At 49.3% G+C, this 18,599-nt stretch overlaps 1 long non-coding RNA gene across 1 annotated transcript; it reads left to right on the top strand.

Moving 5' to 3' along the window:
• The first annotated feature begins 7,678 nt into the window (after window positions 1-7,678).
• On the top strand, window positions 7,679-11,222 carry LOC121824483 (uncharacterized). Its single transcript, XR_006066384.2, has 4 exons — window positions 7,679-7,890; window positions 8,808-8,867; window positions 9,447-9,576; window positions 10,053-11,222. It is a non-coding gene; the product is annotated as an uncharacterized LOC121824483 (long non-coding RNA).
• The last annotated feature ends 7,377 nt before the right edge of the window (window positions 11,223-18,599 follow it).

An 18,599-nucleotide genomic window follows, 5' to 3' on the forward strand; every position in this document is an offset into this window, starting at 1 on the left:
ATTCTCCCTCCTGCACCCCATCTCAGTGTGGTTATTGTTTGTTTTTTACTAAGTAGACATCTTATATGAAGTTGCTACAAATACAGTTCTAACAGCCCAATTGGTAAGTGATAGCACACTTATGGTCCCAGCCGCCACAGGAACCAGCAGCCCTGCTCAGTTCCTGGCACTTACTAAGTAGATATGAACCGTTGTAAATTCGTTATTATTTAGTTATACACAGTCTTGTTTGTTATATAGCGCAAGTGTAGCTGGAGGTTTTCCTGTGTCCTGCCTGGTCCTGCAGCCACTCAGATCCAAGTAAACACACAGAGGCTTATATCAATTATGATATAAAAATTGGCCTATGGCTCAATTTTCTTGCTAGCTAGTTCTTATTACTGAACTCAGCCCATTTCTATTAATCTATACGTTGCCACATGTTCCGTGGCTTTCTCTGTGTTCCATTACATGCTGTTCCCTGGACGGTGGGATGGCATCTCTCTGCCCCTGCCTTTCTTCTTTCTCTATCTCTTCAATTTCCCACCTAGCTATAACCTGCCTTGCCATAGGCCAAACGGCTTTATTTATCAACCAATCAGAGCAACACATATTCACAGTGCACAGAAAGACATCCCACAGCACTCAAGTCATCCTCAGAAACCACAGCCTTCCTCTGCCATCCTCCCCAGTGCTGAGACCGCAGGTCACACCCCAGACCACTCCCTGACAGTACGGCTTTGTTGGTGTTGCTTGCTTGTCCCCCTCCCCCAGGACTTAGAGAAGACTTCACTAGCTTTTGTACTCAAAACCACATACAAAAGATCTGACATATTTACGTTAACCCCAGTGCACTTGGGGACAGTGAGGTTGGCTTTATCCTTTTTTAGCCAGGGTCTCATGGAGTCCAGACTATGCTCAAACTTGCTGTGTAACTTAGGGTGACCTTGAACTTCTGATCACCTGCTTCTGCTCCCCAAGTGCAGGGATGGGACAATAGGCATGTACCACCACAGCTGGCTATTAATACACACACACACACACACACACACACACACACACACACACGTACACGCACACGCACACGCACACACACGGCAGCTGGAAATGATGCCGGGGTATGGTCATTCAGCACTACCATACTCTTTGGTAGAGTCTTTGCCCCAAAGTTGCTGGTGGCTTCATATAAATTGCTGAGAGTTGACGCTCCAGTTGAGTTAAGAGTTGTCATAGTTACACCAAAGAAAAATACAACTTAAATGAAGTTTTCCATTTTAGAGGAGAGAGAGAAAGGATGTGGAGCTGAGTGGTGAGGTGGGAAGGATCTAGGAAGAATCAGAGGGGATTATGATCAGAATATACTATATGAAAAAATTTTCAATTAAGAAGGAAGTTTTTTTACTACAGCTAGCAGAGTGGAGACCCTGGCAACAAAAGTAGCTACTACAGTTAGTTAATCTTTCATTCTATTGAGCATGATAAATTTAATTCAGTAGTTATATACATCTCGATTGGCTTTGAAAATTATAAATTTATAAACTCAAGTTCCAGTTGCTTTGGGGATACTATCTTACAAGGACTCCAACGTACAGTATGGCTTGATAAGGAAGGGAATGGCTCAGTTGCCTTTTGCCTACTGACTATGGGTGAGATAGGACCTCTGTTGGTCTTTTCTGTATCAAACACACAGATTGCAAGCCCAGTGCCACTTTGAGATCTTTGGCAGCAATTAACCATGCAGTTCACACACGATTGAGCCGATATGATAATGAGTATTCGGAGATGGGTAATACCTGGGGGGCACTCACCAACCTAAGACAGAGCACCTGTGTGGCCTGGGCAGGTGTCTCCATGATGGGTAAGGTGACCTGCTGACGTCCCATGCAACCCAAGTCAGAAGCTAATTTTTTAATAAAAGGGGGACCTGCAGGGCCCTGGCCCCCGTTTTGGGTAACTGTTATCTTGCTTGTGGACCTTGACCTTGATATCCTCCCAATGTTAATTCCTTGCCAGACTCCACCCTCCTGAATGCTTAAGGGAAGTTCCTTGTCTGTGTATCCTGAATAATGGGCGTTAACAGCTTAGATGCAAGATTGCAAAACATCGGTAGTGAACTTCTGCCCTCCCGGGTCCTCCCATTGTGCTGTAAGCCTGTATTTAACCTCCTACCCCCTTCAAGAAATGACATTCGACATTTAAAATTTTATATATATATATATATATATATATATATATATATATATATATATATATACATATATATATATATATATGATTGAATGAATACTGCGAATGTAATCTATGAATACCACAAATGTGATTAATATCATGAGTGTAATTTAAAAAATAAATAAATAAAGAAAGAAAGAAAGAAAGAAAGAAAGAAAGAAAGAAAGAAAGAAAGAAAGGAAGAAGTTTTTCTTATTGATTCAATTCAATTTTATATACATTAAACCGATCACAAACTGGTAGTGCCTAGATCAACGACGGCACCCTCAGTGGAAAGACTGGCATGTGGGAAGCCATGTGTAGAGCCGACTGGCCCAGCAGCCACCACGGTCACAGCACCACATTCGAGCTGACTTTTGTTGCTGTGTTCTAGTCTTTTAAGTTTTTCATCATATTGATTTATTTGGTCTATGTGCATTAGCGTCTGCTTGGTTACATGTATTATACCATGTGTGTGCAGTGTTCACAGAACTCAGAAGGGAGCATGGGGTTCCCCGGAGTTACAGGTTGTTGTGAGCTAACAAGTGGGTTCTGGGAACCAAACCAGGGTCCTCTGTAAGGGTGCTCTTAGCCACGGAGCCATCTCCAGCCCCCTTTTCTGTTCTTTTGAGACAGTGTGTCACTCTGTTGCCCAGATTGGCCTAAAATGTACTATGTAGCTCAGGCTGGCCTCAAACTCAGGGCCATCCTCCTGTCTCATTCTCTCAAGAGATGGTGTCTTAGTTAGGGTTTCTATTGCTGTAAAGATACACCATGACCATGGCAACTCTTATAAAGGGAAACATTTAATTGGGGGCGGCTTATAGTTTAGTTTATTATCATCATGGCGGGACATGGCGGCATGTAGGCAGACATGGTGCTGGAGAAGGAGCTGAGAGTTCTACATCTTGATGCAAAAGCAACAGGAAATGCACTGTGTCACTGGGTGTACCTTGAACACAGGAGACCTCAAAGCCCACCCCCAACATGACACACCTCCTCCCACAAGCCCACACCTCTTAATACTGCCACTCCCTTTGGTGGCCATTTTCTTTCAAAGCGCCACAGTTGGGATTACAGGTGTAAGCTCTCATGCCCAGATTAGGATCTGAAGCACAGTAAATTCACAGTGACAGGTTCTGGGGCTTGGGTGGGTGTGGCTCCTTATGGATCACTCGCCTGTCACGTGTAAAACCCTGGGTTTCATTACCATCGCCCCTGCCCTTAAGCCCTAGAAAGTTGTGGGACTTCAGAGACTGAGTGGCCACTCCCCTGGGGAAATGGTAGACACCCCACTGTCACCCCACTTTCAGATAAATGTCAAATAATCAGAGTTCACAAACACGAGCCAAATTTCCACACCTTTCCTCCCACGGGACAATATTAATATGGATATGTATGCTGTTATGAAATAGCAAGAGAATTTACATCTATGGATTCCTTTTCATAAGTAGAGCAAATTATTAAGGTGTTGTGAGAAAAGAACTCCAAAGAGTGGGCTCCATGGAAGGAATATCCAGAACTCCTATACTAAAAGCGACGCTTACTACTTTGCACAGGCATCCCGAGTTTTAGGGCAACAGTTTAGTACACAGTTCTGACAATCATGTCCGGTTAGGACAACATTCAAACACTCACTACCATTCACTCACATAAATGTCCTGAGAGGTCACTGCTTTATTTGGAAGGACAGGGGCTGCCTGTATGCACAGGGGTCCCCTAGAAAGAAGCACAGTGAAGCCTGCTTTCCTGGTGCTTACATCCAATGTCACTGCATGGGCCACCATCGCTTAGAATAATAGTCCAAGTAGCAGCTGTTTGGACCTCTGTGACCAACCTGTGCTTATCTTCCTCTAGTCTGCAAGCTGCTAACTCCTGCCCAGACTTGCACGGGGCAGGGGGGGGGGCGTGCAGCAGGGGCTGTGAGGGGGTGTGCATGGGGAGGTGCTGCTGCCCTGTGTCCAAGGTGCTCACCCCACTCAGCAGCAGACTCTGTGTCACCGGTGACATCCACGCTGGCAGAAACTCTTCCCTGAGTGTGGATGGCTGTGTGGAGCCAGACCTCTTATCAGACCTGCCCACGTTTGACCTTTCTAAGTAGTTCATTTTTTGGAATTATTCTGGCTTTCACATGATTAAAAGCAAGTCTGAGCCAAGTTCTAAGTCCAGCTTTGAAATGTTTATCCTCTACTGCCCAGAACACGAGGTAAGTAAGTGGCCAAGGCTCGTGGGTGGGGTATGTGTGAGGCTGCCCTACACACCAGGGACATGACCACAGGTGGCCACCAACTATGTTCCGGGCCTCGAGCTCCCAACAGTTTCTAGAAGCTATGGCCTCTGCTGGTTTGAGGAGATCTCATTTCTCTACACGGGTCACCATCAAGAAATCATATCTAATTTTCTGCCTGTACACTGTTCTTTTTAGATTCTCCAGAGACTGAAGTACAGTTGCATACTACCCACCTGGACATACTGTGCATACTGTCGCCCACTCAACAAAACCAGCTAAGGCCTTAGAATTGTAAGGTTGTCTCGCAGGAGCTGTGGCAGGGGTGAGGGGAGGAGGGTGGAATACCATGAATTGGGGAGCATGCAGGGGTAAGACAGGACTGGGATTTATTTCCTGGGATCCCCTCTTTTATGACGTCTGATCTCTGCCCCCAACCCAGGCCAAAACGGCTAAGCCACATTTGGGGTGAACTGCATAAAATTAGTGTTTTCCAATCAAAAAGGGAGGATGTCGACAACTTCATTTTGGTTCAGCCCAATAATCGGCTCTCCCGAAACCTCCTGCTGCCCTCGGTCGCGGTCTTGTGTTCTATCTACTTTGTGGATAATTAGGTTTCCTTGTGACCTTTTCCTCTATTCGGTTACAAGGCTCCTTGAGAGCAGAAGCCTTCGCTGTGTTCACCTCAGCTCATGATGCGCTTTACGACACTTGATGGAGTGGATGGGGCAGCTGCAAAGTTTAGATAAGAACATCTGGGAGAAGGACATATGGCACTCAGCTGTGTGCACAATGTGGGGGACTAAAGGCTGAATCAACAAGGCCACTGCTCAGGATGATCGTGGGTCTCAGTGAGACCCAAAGAGATACTTCTAACTGCCATGCAAGAATCTAGACTGCATTAGTGTGGACATTTGGTATCAGATAACTCCTTGGTGTGGGTGGCTGGGCTGTGCGTCCGGGGTGTCTGGCCTCTGTCCACCAGCAGCCTGTGGTACATTTGCACCTCCCCACCATGGAATCAGTTAAAAACGCCTCCAGATCCTGCCCGGTGTCCCTCTGGAAAACAAAACCACGCTCAGTCTAGGACCACGGTCACAGGTGTGCGCAGGCGGAGTAACACCTGGCCATGCAGCGTGGTGACTCAGAGCAACCAGAAAGGATGGCATCTGGGTTAGGTCTGGAAAGATGAGTAAGATTCAGCAAGGTGAAGGGAGACAGAGGCCACTGCACAGGTAAGGACATGATGTCTAACCAGAGCTTTGGGGGACCAGGTGCATGGGTGACCCACTTAGTTGACAGACTGGGGATTCAAACTAAAAACTGAACACAGCCCTCTCTCTTTTCAAGGGGGGTCCTTGCCAAGCTTTGGTTTCAGATTTCCCTATTTTCCATGTCTGCTTCCAACCCCAGAAGTGCTTGGTGCTAAGAGAAGACCTCGGTGGACGGGAGACCGCTTGGAGCAGCTTGGTGCTAAGAGAAGACCTCGGTGGACGGGAGACCGCTGGGAGCAGCTTGGTGCTAGAACAGCGGGAGCTCAGAAGTCACCGCTGTCTTCCTCTCATACGGCTTTTTCTCTCTTTATTGGGGAGGTGCTGGGATTTGAACCGGGGTCCCTGAGAATACTAAACATATACTGTTCCACTGAGCTACATTTCAGCCTTGCATTAATATTTAGAGTGCTTTCATGAGTTGTTTAACATGTACACAAGACTGGTCAACACACAGCAACAGTTACAGCGTGCCCACAACTGCACCTTGGCGGAGCCCTACACTCTCTCTTCCGTGTTTGAAGCCCCTTCAGTGCCCCGTGGCTGGCTTCAGTCCCTCTCCACTCCCAGGAGAGTAAGATAGCTGTTTTCACACCTAGTCATCCCACAAACATTTCTCTAAACATCCACTGTTATATTGTGGGTTAGCCTGTTGTGAGAAGCCGTGAGAACATCTTGGACAGTCTGTGACCTAGGTGAGTCCCGACTACATGCAAATGCCACACAGAATCTGGAGGTGGGCCCGGGGCTGCTGTGGTTGTGGCTTCATTAATCAGGAGGAGGAGCTGGGGGTGTCGTAGAGAAGATCGGGACAAGCTGGAACCTGCTGGTCCTCCATGTCTGCGTCTTCTCACGTCACCGCAACCACAAACACCCTCAGAGAGGACTGACTGGCAGCTGCTGCCCAGGCTGGGGCAGCTCTTCCCAACCTCACCTGACGCGCCTTCGCACGATCCAGTTTGATTTCCTGTTCCCAGTGTCCCCAGGAGAGGTGTGCACACAACTAGCAATGACTCCTCCAACCCCTTTCACAGATGAGGAAATGGAGGCTCAGAAACGCTGACCCGCCTCCAGTCACGTGGTTTGTCAGCGGCAGAAGTGGAGCAGAAAGTTTCATGGCTGCCTCTGGTCACCCACGCCCATTGCATCAGGGCCTAGCCTGACGGCATGCCAGAGGGTCCACTCCCGGCGGAGAGGGCCAAGGGTTGAGGCGGCTAGCACGTGGGGCCCCCAACTCCCCGGGAGGGGGTGCAGGCCGTCTCTAGGGATAAGGACCCCACAAACTCCATCGGGAATTGGTGGCATTTTTGTTGGTTTATTTTTCCAGTGAGCCGGGGCGGAGTGGTGTAGATGCTTAACTGTTGCTTACTCAAGTTTCGTGAACATGGTACCAACGATTTACAAGTCGGTTTCCACTGCAAGTACTGGTTTTCTTTGATAAAGGCTTCCCATAAACCCCAATACTGACAACGCTTCAGTGGGCCTAGGACAGGAGGATGGCTCTCAGAGGCTACCCTAGGGGGACAGAGACTCTGGGTGCTATGACAGCTCTCTGGGCTTGAGACAGTTTGTGGAAGAGACAGGGGCCTCTTGTGCTACATCAGACTTAACGTGGTCGGTGACCAGATGATACCGACCACGCCTCAGGGCACCTCAGACCAAGCTGATCCTGGGTGGTCACTGGCATTCAGTCTCTCTCTCAAACACACACACACACACACACACACACACACACACACACACACACACACATATGCACGCACGCACGCATGCACGCATGCACGCACGCACGCACACAAAGGCAGAAATATGATCAAGGGTTCTAACAAACCAGATGTGACCTCTGCATGCTCCTTCAGCCATTTCACAAATATTTACTGCATTCTTCCCTGTGCCAGGTGCAGTGCTGGCCACCAGGGATCCAAAGGTGGCCGGGTCAGGGACACCGTTCTAAGTGTGCTCGCTGTCTGGTGGGTAGAGATACATAATACACAGTAACGCTGCAGCCTAGCAGCGAAGAGGAACCCAGCAGGGCCGGTTCACATGGTGGGCAGGAAAGCATGGCTGCCCACGGCTCTGGGGCAGGGAAAAATTGCACATAGAGCCAAAGGATTGGGGTCCCTCCCTGGAACATCTGGATTGGGTTGCCTTACAAGTGGTCTGTGCTTGAGCACACTGAGAGGAAGTTGCAGGCTGGGTGCTCAGGTGAGACGGTTGAATGGACTAGACAAGAAGCACATATGCCCAGTACGTACCTAACACGTACCTGACGCTGCCACGGCCAGTTGGGCAGGTCGTGGTGCAGGACCTGGCCTACAGGAAAGGCAGGAGCAGACAAAAGAGAAGGTGGCTTTTACTGCTTTTGCCCAAATTGCTGAATCTGCCACCAGAGAACTTGGGGAGGAACCAAGGCTTCTTTTCTCCCCCCTACCTCCTCCCACATCCCTTTCTTTAAGTTTTTTGCTTGTTTTGTTTTTTCTTTTTTCTTTTTTTGTATGTTTCCTCTGTAGCCCAGGATAGCTTGCAACTCACAATATAGCCCAGGCTGACCTAAACTCATAGCAATCCTCCTGCCTCAGCCTGGGGTACAGGAGTAAATTGCTATGACTGTTTTTTTCCATTTTCCTGTATGTGTGGAAGGTAAAACTGGCTCGGTTGCCTGTTCACTGCCCTGTGGTTTTCACACTTCCTAATATCCTGTGGCCATTTCTTGGATCCAAATAGAAAGTGAGCTCCTATGTGTTGCTGTGTTAAGACATGGGGGATACTTCTCTTCTGGTCAGCTGGGGTTCAGGGAAGCAGAACCCTCCTGAGTTCTCACAGGGGTGGGATTTTATGCAGCTGGTGGAGGAGCTGGGTGGTGAAGGCCCGAGAGGAAGGGCAGGATTGGAGAAGGAGCCAGCGGGCGGGCAGTATGACTGGCTGAGCACACCTGACTCTGTGGAAGGACCACAGAGGGATGCTGAGGGTCGGTGCTGAGGACCTGGGCCCAGTGTGGGCAGAAATATACCTGAGGGTGGACCTGAGGCTGCTCGGGCCCTGGAATCAGCACTTAGGAAGAGCTGGAGGCACCAATCAGAGATGGGCAAGTTGCAACCTGATGGCCCTCTGATGTCACCTAGTTAACCTGGATCACCTTCAGAGAGGAAGAGGAACTGCTTCACTTCGGCTTTCCAAATCGTGTGAGTTTGCCTTCCGACCCCTCTTCACCGAGAACCATCCAGGGAGTGGTCTCTGGGAAAGGCAACTTCACCCTGGCCAAGCTGAAGGGTTCGACCCTTACATTTGAAGTAGTCACTGGTGTGGACAACAGAGCACCCTGACTTAACGGAGAAACACACACACACACACACACACACACACACACACACACACACACACACACAGTCCTAGACCCCTGAACCAGAAACTCTCAGACCTGTGTGTGTGTGTGTGTGTGTGTGTGTGTGTGTGTGTGTGTGTGTGAATTTTCAGAAATGGCTTTCAGAAAAGAATAGTTCCCAGACCTCCTTTCTTAGGGGCACAGGGTGGGCATCTGTTTTTAAAACCTCAACGGGTGATACTGGGGCAAACCTCTCTCCTCGCTACGGAACAAGTGACAGTTAGTTCAACTTGAACAGCCAGCCCACTGTGGATGTCCTCCACCAATCGCTGTGGGGAGACCTGAGACAAGGCCCTGGGTGCTGAGGCTGCCCCGCGTTACCTCCTGAGCCAGACTCTGAATCTGCTGTTCTCTGCCTTGCTCTCACCGCTCTTCCCAGATTCTCAGAGCGAGCTGAGTCCATGTGCAGCCAGCTCGCAAGCTCTCCGGTGAGATGCTGGGTGTGGATGGCCAGCCAGCCGGCTCTCACGCCCATACTGCCACGGGAATGAAGAGTTGGGAAATCAGAGGTATGCCCCACCCTGCAAGCTGGGTTTGCTGGTGACTCACGAAATTGATTCGTCCCATTCCAGCGATCATCACTAATCAGCGTGTGTCCTGGCCCAGAGTATGTGGGCATCTACGTGGGATACTGCATGAAGCAAGTGAAAAGGGCAGGCACCTGACTTGGAGGTCAAGGTGAACAGATTTAGAGATCCTCCCACTGGCCTTGTTTGCCCCCCTGCTCGCAGACACACCCACCTTCCCACTCACTCTACAGAGAGCTGCAGCCTGCTGCAAGGCTGTGGACAGTGCCACCTCCGGCCCCTCGGGCAGACAGTGCAGGAGATGTGGGAAGAGGGAGAGGAGGATGAGGAAGGGCCCAGCAGGCACATTGACAGGCCCAGCTGAGGTCCAAGGCCATGCTGAATGGCACTTTCCTACAGAGGTGAGCGTGTGCCCGCACAGACAGCTCCTCCTGTGCCTCCTTGTTCTGTCCTCACAGAGAGAGTCATGACGACGACGACGACGACGACGCACGGTGTGGCTGAAGTCTTCCTGGTCCTGCCTGGCCCACGGTCAGGACAAATCTCTCTCATCCGCCAGTACCGCAGCCAAGTAAACACGCAGAGACTTATATTACTTATAAACTGTATGGCCATGGCAAGCTTCTTGCTAGCTGTTCTTATATCTTAAATTAACCCATTTCTATTAATCTATACCTTGCCACCGGTACTTTACATGTTGCTTGTCCTGGCAGCGGCTGGCAGCGGCTCCCGACTCAGCCTTCCTGTTCCCTGCATTCTCCTCTCTCTTTGTCCCGCCTATACTTCCTGCCTGGCTACTGGCCAGTCAGCATTTTATTTATTAACCAATCAGAGCAACACATTCACAGCATACACCACACCCCACAGCAGCACAGGAGGGCCCTTCCCACCCCTGCCCATCTTCTTCTAGTACTGGTCAGCATCCAGTGGTCTGGCGGCTCCGCTGCAGCCCCTCCCCGAGTTTTGTAAGTGATACCCTGCAGCTGAGTTCCATCTTCCAAGAAGGAGACTCACTAGGTGGGACTAGGGAGGCTGCATTTAAAACAAGTGCCCCCAGGGATTCCCAGGCAGCTGGGCAGGGGCAAGTTCACAGAAAACATTGCACTAGGCAGAGTGCTTGTGGGTGTGGGCCTGGAAGGGGAGGAAGGGGCAGTATCGAATGAGGCTGTTCAGCCTGGGTGGGAAGGGAGATCACACACAAACAGATGGCCCTACAGATGCCTAGGGTACTAAAGTTGAGGAGGCCTCGTGGGCCGGCCCCCGCACTTGTATCACGTGACCCTGGAGCAAATGTCTCCTTAAATTTTGTACCTTGGACTCCTCACTTGCCTTACCTTCTTCAAAGCCCTGGTGTCAACAACCAAGCCTGGCAAAGAGAAAGCACTGTGAAAATGTTTGGTGAGTGAGTAAATATCTGTATTTAACAGCCATACACTGAGTGCAAACTGTAACTAGAGGTTTGGGCAACTCACGGGGTGTGAGGGCCAATCAGGCAGAAAGTGTGTCTGGAAATGGACAGATCGGTGTCTTAGTGGGGGCGTCTGCTGTTGTGAATAAACGCCATGACTGTAAGCAACCTGGAAAAGAAAGGGTTGATTTCATGCCCACTTCCGAGTCACAGTCCATCACTGAAGGAAGTCAGGGCAGGAACTCAGTCGAGGCAGGAACTGATGTAGAGGTCGTGGAGGATGCTGCTTACTGGCTTCCTCTTTATGGCTTACCCATCCTTGTGGGATGGACCCACCTACATCAATCATCAACCAAGAAAATGTGCCAAAGGTTAGCCCACAGGCCAGCCTGGTGAGGGCACTTTCCTCAACTGAGGTTCCCTCTTCCAGAGTTACTCCAGCCTGTCTGTGTCAGGTTGACATAAAAATTGCCCAGATGAGGAACTTGTGTGAAAGAGACCAACAGTCTAGACCGCTCAGCTGTCTTAACACTCAAGAACCTAGCGGAGGAGAGGACCATGGGAAGAACAGGGCTGGGAGGGAAGGGGTCTAACACAGCACACACTTCAGGTTCACTTGCCAAATGACTGAAAGACAAATGTCAGCCTCGGTGTTCCAGGGACACACACCAGTGTGTAAGCAGTTTGATAACCGAGTCGAAGTCCAGAATAGCGAGTGCCTGTAATTGGTGGAGGTCCAACATAAAAGGCCTGCTAACCGTCTAATCCAGAGGTCCCACATGGAGTCCATTGTCAAGACCCCCTAGGAGGCACAAGAACAATTCTGACCCCAGATCAATGACCTCTGCATCTATATGAAGGCTCTGTCTACATCTGGACTCCTCAAGTTCATGGTCACCTAGGCTCAACAACTCTCTCTGAGGCTTGGGAGATTTGGGGGTAGTTGTGCACCCCAGAGAAGAAGCTTCCTTCTGGGACCCAACAGTGGGGTTTATAAATCTGATTTTGGAGCCAGGCATGGTGGTACATATCTGTAATCCCAGCATTTAGGAAGCCGAGGCGGAAGAATTGCAAGTTCAAGGCCACCATGTGCTATATAGTAAGACCCCCAAACAGACAACAAACTTTCATTTGTTAATTGGGGGCTAGGATGTAACTCAGTGGTAGAATACTTGCTTAGGACACTTGAGGCCATGGGCTCCATAACAAGTACTTCAAGATGAGAAGAGAAGGAGGGGGTGGAGGACGGGGGTAGGGGGGAGAGGGGGCAGTGCCCTATCTTATTGTTATGAAGATAAGACCTCTTGAACACCCTCTGTCCCTCCTCACCAACTGGTGCTGGGTTAGAACCCAGGTTAGCACAGGCTAGGAAAGTACTCTACCATCAACTCCCACTGACAACTCCCTGTGGACCGCCAGTTTTCTTACTGTAACCAAGATCTTCTGGCCCTCCCCAACAACTGAGGAGCCTGAGGAGTTGAAACAGGCCCAGAGGATGGACCTGTGGTTTTGGAAGTGGCTGACACTGTGGGCCTCCAGGGGCATCCCACCAAGACTTGGTCCCCATCTTTATTCACTCATGCATTTATGAGACAGGATCTCACTCTGCAGCCAGGTTGGCCTCAAGATCACGGTAATCCTCCTGCCACAGCCTCTCTGGAGCTGAGGTCACAGGAGTGGGTCACCACACCTGACTATGGCGTCTTTTATGTTTCTGTCTTAAGCTGCTTTCTTCCTTAAATAAACGAAGAAAAAAAAACAGCCTAACAAAGAAAGGACCCAAAAAGCCCCAGCTCAGATGCCCCTTTCAATTACAAAATAATAATAATAATAATAAACAGAGAGGGAAGGCAAACAGATTGCCTCACGCCTCTAGACACTGTCCACCTGCCTTCCCCAGGAGTAGCCTCTCCTACGACATCTTACTTCTATTCCCGAGAGAGAGGCAGTGATGGACAGTGGTTACAGAGACTCGGTTGCTGCTGCCTTAAGGAACCTTGCTTCCTGGAGGGGACAGCTGTCAGATGCCCTGACTCCATGGAGGGCAGACAGGCCCTGCAGAGACTGGGACCACCAACTGGTGACACCCCATGGTAGGGTGCTCCTCTTAGTAGGTTTGGGGACCTCGCCTGTACAGTGTCTGGGAGAAGAGCCTCCCTTTGGGAGGACTGTGTAAGTACTTTTTGCAAGTGATTTCTTTCTTGGCCTGTGTTTAACCTTTATTTAATTGGCCCTGATTTACTTTACTAACTGATGCTCAGGTCCAGGAAAACCTTCTGTTCTAGGTTTACAGCCTGCTGAAAAGTGATTAAGATGAGCAAACCCACTGCAGGTGACTTCTCCCACAGACTGGGGGATCTGGGCTCTAGAGAAGGAACGCTACCTGTTCAGCTGCCCACCGTGCCAAACTGACGTCCGTGGGTGGAAGCTTCAGAAAGGGAGACTCTCTCTCGGTGCCTAAACAAACAAAAACAACACAAAAAACTTGAACAGTTATAATCAAAATAATAAACACAGGGTCAAGGACATAGCTCGGTGACCAGGAGCCTTCCAAACGACAGGAGCCATGGATTCGATCCCTCACACTGAAAAATGAGTGACTCTGGAGGTGGTGGACATCTGAGTTTAGAGGAGTCGAGGCAAAGAGCTAGGGCCAGGCTGCTGGTGGTGGTGGGGTTGGCGCAAGGCGCGATGGATCTCTCTTTTGTTTCGCAGCCAGCCCTGGGACTCTGAATGCTTGGGCTGGAAATCTATCCTCAGACTCCTCCTCTATCCAGACACACAGAAATGCTTCCTCGGGCTGAGCTAAAGCAAAGGGCTCTCCGCGTGTGAAGACCGGTTCAGAGCACTGCCAGGAACTGCAGCGAAGTTGGCAATGCGGAGTAGGCACGTGAACAAGGTTACCAAAGAGAGAGTATCGTGCGTGATGGTGGGGCTGCCGCGGTGCTGAGACGGGACCTGGAACAGAGCCTGGCTCAACGTGTGTCATCAGCATGACCGTACCTAAAAAGATTAGCAGTCCCTGTCTGAGGACACAGTCATCAGGCTGCTGCTGAAAGGACTACAAAGCGGCCTGGTTTTTTACTTAAGTTTGGAAACTAAAACGTGGTTATTGTGCCCACTTTTCCAGGTACAGGACATAGTTCCACTGTTTTCAATACCAGGTACAAAAATGTGTTTTAGCTAGTGTATACTTTATAGTGTGTACTTATGGGACATCCGTCAGTGCTCCTAACCACTGAGCCATCCCGCTCCTCTGCATGGCAGGCAAGAATTCTATCACTGAACCACCAACGCTAGGGATTGTGGGTTTAGGTTTCATCTGGGGTGCCAGGAGTCTACGAGAATACACTCTTAAGGAGCTGCTTGTGGTGAGTGCATGGATGTGGTATTCAGGAGTTCCTGGTCTACCTACCATGAGGCCAACCTTCATGCCTAAGGGCTGTGAACCTGTGGTAGTCAGAAACTTGTCACTGGAAGGTCAGGTGGTCATTCATTCTCATCCAATATTAGCAGTCAGGGGCCTGGACCATTTAGGCCTGTATGAGAGGAGGATTTTGGAGGTACTTTTACTACACCTTGGGGGTGAGAAACTGAGGTTTCTCTTCTGGGAGTTGGGCTGATGGAAAGTTTGTTGGATTGCAGATGCACATGGAAGAGCCCTGCTTTGACTTCCTTCAAACCAAGCAGACCCTTGGGTAAGTCCACTGGAGAGAGCACTGAGGGCTGGAGCTCCCTTGCAGACAACCTGCCTGTCTACTTTGGTCCCACACTGGGCACCATATATAATGAGAGATCCACAGTCTGTTTAAAGGGCAAGGAATTTATTAGGGGATAAAAACTCAATACAGCACGAGAGATTTATTGTAGGGTCCTGGAAAGCCGAGCTATGGTCCACACTGTTCTGCCTGGTCCGTCTCAGCAGCCAAAACCATGAGAGAGAGAGAGAGAGAGAGAGACAGAGAGAGAGAGACAGAGAGAGAGAGAGAGAGAGACAGAGAGAGAGAGAGAGAGAGAGAGAGAGAGAGAGAGAGAGAGAGAGGTGCATACGTGCATCTCAGGTCTTAAGGGTCCCAAGAGGCCACGCCCCAGGGGCATGTACTTCATAGGCAGGTAGGGTAGTTACCTGCTGCCTCTCTAGGGGCGGTGCTTCGAGGTCATGGACAGAACAGCTACCCACTACACACTTCCTCTTTAGGGTGTGCATACATTCATAATATAATTGTTCAAGTGTTTACTATCCAAGTCCTTGAAGGTAGGAAATTGAATATATTTATGGATAATGGCGCCTTTCCTGTCATCCCAGCACTTGGGAGGAGACTGGAGGATCAAGAGTTGGACAGTTCCAGCTGCATAGTGAGTTCGAGACCAGCCTGGGTTGTAAGAGACCCCCGTCTCAGAAAACTAACAAACAAACAGACAAAGAATAAGCCAAAAGTATTTGTTTACAAACAAATTAGTTGTAAAATTGTTCCCTATTAAAACATTAGCAGAGGGGAAGTATAGGGGAAGGGTCTGGGAGGAGAGGAAGGAAGGGAAACAGCGGCTGGATTGTAAAATAAATAATTTTTTGTAAAAGAAAAGAAAAAAATTTTAATTAAGAAAATAAAATTCCAAAAACAAAAACAAAACAACAAAAACCCATCAGTTCTTGGCTACCCTTACTCCCTACTGAGTCACTTGCTGTTCTAACAATTCAGTGAACACAACACAGGCCTCCTATGAAGTGCCTGAAGCAGCCGTGAAGCTCGGAGTGCCCCGCTCTCAAGCCGACACTGACGAGGTGTCCCTGAGGAGCCGAGCACTGGAAAAGACAGTCCACATATGTGAAGGGAAGTGAAGGAAATACCCAACTATAAAAGGGTTTAAAATGGATAAAATCTTAAGTGTTTTGTAAAACGATACACAAACAACCTTGTTTTCAGAGGCAGGCTCTTACTAGGTAGCCCAGGCTATCCCCAAACTCACCTTGTGGTTTCAGTCCTGTTTCAGACTCCTGAGGGCTGAGAGTTACAGGTAGACCTGGTGGACATTTGCCTCTTTAGTGACAGAGTTCCACAAGTCTAGGTAATGTGGAAGGTGTTATGAGATATAATTTTGTTCGTTCATATAGACTAAGGCTGGAGATGTACTTTGATAAATGCCTGCATGGCACATGTAAGGGTCAATACCGAGAGCTAAAAACTAAAAAGTATACTAAAAAAAACCTAACAGATTCATTTTTTAGGAATTATCACATAGATTCGTTAAACCTCAGAAAATAGATGTTAATATATTTGAGTTTCACTTTTCAGCAGGAAATTTTATTCAAACTTTTCCCTCATTCATTAAAAGAAAACATTATTTTTTTTTAAAGTAACTCATATTCAGTGGCCCTGCCTGGTAGCTATTATCTTAGGACATGGAAAGGGAGGTCGGGGTGAAGTAAGGACCAAAGATCCTCCCTAGCCACTTAGCAGAAGAGGAGAGAAAGAGGCCCACTGGCTCCCTCGGGCCGTGAAACAGAGGGAGACCGGTATTCTTTTTCCTTTTGAAAAGTCTTTTCTTTTCTTTTTTCCAAGACAGGGTTTCTCTGTGTAGTTTTGGTTCCTGTCCTGGATCTCACACTGTAGACCAGGCTGGCCTCAAACTCACAGAGATCCACCTGGCTCTGCCTCCCCAGTCCTGGGATTAAAGGCGTGCGCCACCACCACCACCATCACCCAGCTAAAAGTCTTATGTTTAGTGTGTGTGTCTATATGGAGGTATGTGCCTGTGTATGCAGGGGCCCGAGGAGGCCAGAAACCTCAGATCCCCTGGACCTAGAGTCACAGGTCATGTGAACCACCAGAAGTGGGTGCTGGTATCTGAACTCTGGTCCTCTGCAAGGGCAGCAAGCACTCTGACCACTGAGCAACCTCTCCAGTCCCGAGGAGTTTCTTCTAGAGAGAAAGCCTAGAAAGTTACTAGAGCACTTTAGCCAGAGTCTCCCTGGGATGGTTTATGGGGCCACTGACCTGCAGAGCAATTCTCAAGTCAGACTCGGGAAATTCAGCTGGACTCTCAACCACCATTTGAACAGATTCTTGAGATTTCAGAACCATGAAACTATCCTAGGGGCCAAAAGGAACCGCCTTCCAGGGAAAAGCCATGTTGCTTGTGGCCAAATACATTTGCAAGGAGATTCCTTCATTTCATAGCTAAGAAAACGGGAGGGAAAGGAGATAAAGAACTCTCGACTTTTCTTTTACCTTGCTGGCTATAAAGGCTTCGTTTTACTAAGACCCCACACTTCTGAGTCTAGAGCTGTTGCCCTTCATCTGGACTGCACATCTGGTGAGCGTTGCCCTTCATCTGGACTGCACATCTGGTGAGCGTTGCCCTTCATCTGGACTGCACATCTGGGGAGCGTTGCCCTTCATCTGGACTGCACATCTGGGGAGCTTTGTCTGTCTGAGTTTGTTGTTGTTGTTTTGAGACAGGGACTGGTGTAGCCCAAGCTGGCCTTGAACTCGGGCCAATCCTCCTGCCTTGATCTTCCGAGTGTTGAGATCACAGGCTTCTGCCATCCTGCCCAGCGATTCCTGGGAAGTTTTACTGATTTCTGACGTCATGTCAGAGAGCCGGACTAAACCGGTCTAAGGTGGGGATTGTAGAGGGAGCCCTGGTAGCAAGGTTGCAATACACGGATCGTTCCAAAGCTTGCACTGGATTCCAGCTCTCTGTGTCACCTTCCTCTACAGAAATCCGTCTCCCCACTCGACTTCTTCACGATGAATCTTACTCCTCCTCTGGTGTGTGACATGATCAAAGCCCACATGCCTAGAAGGCAGAGGGCACTGCATTCCGACTCCAGACCTGAGAAGTGGACAAAGGAATAGAGAAGAGAGTGCTCCACTCTGCCGATAACAGGCAGTGGGCCTCGTGGCCGAATGTGCCAGGGAGCTAGCCTGATTCCTGCAGCAGCCACACACCCCAGCAGAAGTCAATGCTCTGCATGCTCGCAGGCTTGGATTTTATCTGGAGCAGGAGAAGCTAACCACCCCAAGTCCCGCTAATGACTAGAACTGCAAACACACACTACTGGACTGAGACCTTGAAGGAAGGCCACAAACAACCCATTTACCATTCAAGTGCCCTCCGCCCCACTGGGGGAATCTCTCATTCCACTTGGAGAGGAGTGGTGGACCCCTATCCAACAAGGGTTGGTGGGGAAGAAAACCGGAGGGAAAACTTCTTTTAGGGGGCTTAGTGGTCCATGTTAGTAGTCCCAGCACTCAGGAGGCAGAGGCAGGAGGATCTCTCATGAATTCAGGGCCAGCCTGGTCTACATGGTGAGTTCCAGGCAGTCCCGGGCTATATAGAGATCCTGTCTCAGAAACACACAATAGACAAACTTTCTTTTTGTTAAAAGTGATTGATACAATGAGAATAGTCTATTGCAGAAAACCCAAGGCCTATTTTATGTTATTATGCTGGCTACCGAGTCCACAATGGCACCGCCAGGCTGTGCTGGCTGCTGAGTCCACGATGGCACCACCAGGCTGTGCTGGTTGCCGAGTCCACGATGGCACGGCCAGGCTGTGCTGGCTGCCGAGTCCACGATGGCATGCTGCAA

This window comes from Peromyscus maniculatus, chromosome 20 (genome assembly GCF_049852395.1).
Source record: "Peromyscus maniculatus bairdii isolate BWxNUB_F1_BW_parent chromosome 20, HU_Pman_BW_mat_3.1, whole genome shotgun sequence".
In the NCBI taxonomy this organism is placed as follows: domain Eukaryota; kingdom Metazoa; phylum Chordata; class Mammalia; order Rodentia; family Cricetidae; genus Peromyscus; species Peromyscus maniculatus.